Source organism: Macaca fascicularis, chromosome 3 (genome assembly GCF_037993035.2).
Source record: "Macaca fascicularis isolate 582-1 chromosome 3, T2T-MFA8v1.1".
Classification (NCBI taxonomy): domain Eukaryota; kingdom Metazoa; phylum Chordata; class Mammalia; order Primates; family Cercopithecidae; genus Macaca; species Macaca fascicularis.
The window spans coordinates 196473545-196476766 of record NC_088377.1 but is presented as its reverse complement, the minus strand read 5'-3'; positions in this window follow the sequence as shown (position 1 = coordinate 196476766).

Here is a 3222-nt window from a genome sequence, read left to right as displayed (position 1 = left end):
ATTTATTCCTAGTTATTTGAAGTTTCTTATTCTGCTTCATGTGCATTTTATTTATTTTCTACTCATTTTGCTAGTATACAGAAATACAACTGATTTTAATATATAACTTTCTATTTAGTAACCTTGTTTCTTAATCCATTTCGTGCTGCTATAAAAGAATATCAGAGACCAGGTAACTTGTAGAGAAAAACCATCTTATTTCCCACAGTTCTGGAGGCTAAGAAGTCCAATGTCAAGTTGCTGACATCTGGCAGGGACTACTTGCTCTGTCATTCTGTGGCACAAGGCAAGAGAGGGTGGGGGGATAATTCTTTCTTTTATAAAGAACCCACCCCACAATAATAAACCCATCCCTCAATAATGATATTAATCCATGAGGGCTCCACTCTCATGGCTTAACCACCTCTTTAAATGTCCCATTTCTTAACACTGTTGCATTAAGATTAAATTTTCAATACATGCTTTTTGGCAGACATATTTAAACCATAGCACCTTGCTAAATTCACTTATTGATTCTAATAGTCTATAGATTCTTTTGGAGTTTCTGCATGTACAAGCATGTCATTTGTGAATAATGACATAACAAATTTTACTTCTTCTGTTCCATTTTTTAGGCCTTTTATTACCATTTCTTCCCTTATTTCACTGAATAGAATCTCTAGTACAATGTTAAGTAAGAGTGGTGATGTAAGCATATTTATCTAATTTTTGACTTCTGAGGAAACGCTTTTAACAAGTAAATGAAATTTTCCTTAACGATTTTTTAGATATTCTGTACAGATTTAGGGAATTTCTCCTTTATTGCTTATAAGAGTCTTTTAGTCATGAAAGGATGTCAAATTTGAAATCTGCAGGTTTGCTTAGCTGTTGATTAGGGTACATTTATATAAGACAGATATGAGTCAGTAATTAGCATAAGAAGTGGGTGTTTGGGGACAACAGAACTGGCAGGAAAGCCCAAGCAGCTTGGGATTTAACATGACCTTTCATAATTCCACAAATATATTTTATTTATTCATCCATACAACAAGGTACCATTGAGGATCCACCAATTTCTGGTTATTAAGATATAACAGTGTGTAGTAAAGAATTTACACTTTCCATAATAAGAGACCTGGCTATCTCTAAACTTCTGGAATGTCGTACCTGATGAGAGAATCTTTGTTCACCTGGGAGCCTTGGTCACACAGTGAAGTCTAAAAATGTGATGTAAGGTGGGGGATGGCCATACTTGATAGTTCTAGAGTGGGTGTTGGCCACACCCAGAAACACCAACAATTGATTTAGGGTGGAGGCTTTGAGTCCTATGGTATCAGCAGACCTTCATAGATCCTAGAGATTGAGATGAACTTTGTGGGCAATCAGCCACACCTATGCAAGGAAACCCCAGCAAAAACCCTGAACACTGAGGCCTTGGTGAGTGTCCCTGGTTGGTGATGCTCCATGCAAGGAAACTCCAACAAAAACCCTGAACACTGAGGCTTTGGTGAGTGTCCCTGGTTGGCAATGCTTTATGGTATTGTCACACATTGATGCTGTCCTGGCTCCGTGAGAAGAGGACAAGAAAAGCTCTGCATTTGGAGCTCTCCTGGACTGCATCCCATGTATCTCTTCCTTTGGCTGATTCCAATCTGTACCCTTTCCCTGTAATAAACCATAACTGTGAGTTTCACAGCTTTTAGTGAGTTCTGTGTAGCCTTCTACAGAATTAACAAATATGATAGTGTTTTGGGGAATTCCCTAAACTTATATAATTAAAGTCAGAAGTGAGGATTGCCATGTGGACTGTCCCCTCTAACTTTAGGTTGATTAACTTCTAACAAACAGTGAATATAATTGGTGCTACTCTCCATGGGGCTGGCAGTTTAGTGGAAACACTGACCATCACGGCCACAGTTTCTAAATTGGGTCCGGATGATGGCCATGGAGACAATGTTCTAAGGTCAGATAAATAAGTGAAATTGCGATATCCTCCTTCTTTCATTTGTAGAATCACACTGAGAGTTTAAACCAAAGCCTCTGAGAAAGCATGTTGTAGAGATGATTATTTATTTTTAGCAAATATTCTCAAACTTTTTATTTAATATCTTTCTTTTTAAATCTAACTTTGTATATCTAACACACCTAATAATTTATTGGGGAACAATATATTTTGCTCCCCAATAGGGAAACTTACCAGGTACCATGTGTTGGAACACATACTATGTGCTGGGTGCTTTATAGACATTACCTTATTTCATCTTTACTGTAGCCCTATAAGTAGGTATTATCTCCATATTAAAAATGAGGAAATATATCCAGCAAAAGTAAGTATATCTTGCAGAGTTGCAGCTATTGAAAGAAAGTTTGTGTTAGAATTTAAGCTCAGGTCTGTCTGCCTCTGAAGTTGTTCCTTTCATTCAGAGAGGAGTGTTCAGGGCCTCCAAGAAGCCCGTGTGTGTGTGTGTATGTGTGTGTGTGTGCGCATGCATTTCTCTAGGTAGGGGACTTATAGCTTTCATTAGATTCTCAGAGAGGTCTATGACCCCTAAAATGTTAGGAAACATCAATTTATGTAGACATCTTTTTTATTTATTTATTTATGTTTTTTGAGACGGAATCTCACTCTGTCACCCAGGCTGGAGTAGAGTGGCGTGATCTTGGCTCACTGCAAGCTCCGCCTCCCAGGTTCACACCATTCTCCTGCCTCAGCCTCCTGAGTAGCTGGGACTACAGGCACCTGCCACCGTGCCCGGCTGATTTTTTGTATTTTTAGTAGAGACGGGGTTTCACCATGTTAGTCAGGATGGTCTCGATCTCCTGACCTTGTGATCTGCCCGCCTCAGCCTCCCAAAGTGCGGGGATTACAGGTGTGAGCCACCGTGTGTAGACGACTTAAGTAACCCTTCCCAAGTATTTTGTAGGGTGGAATGCTAACTTTCACGGTCGGGTGCACCATTCTTTACACATCAAAACCTAAATGAATATTTGCGGGGGGCAGGTGATGGGGACAACTTTTCCTATTAATAGGATTCTTCCTTTTCAATGACACAAATACATTTCAAACACCTCTTGTGTTACCTGTGCTCTCTTCCTAGATGAGCTCCTAAATAGAAAGATCAAAACCTTTTCTTCCCCACGTGCCCCAAAGCATGTGGCAGAAAGAGAAAATGGTCCCCTTCAGGGCTAAGGGGCATGAAGCAGGCTGTGAGCACCTGAGGATTCAGGGGTCAGTGATTGGAG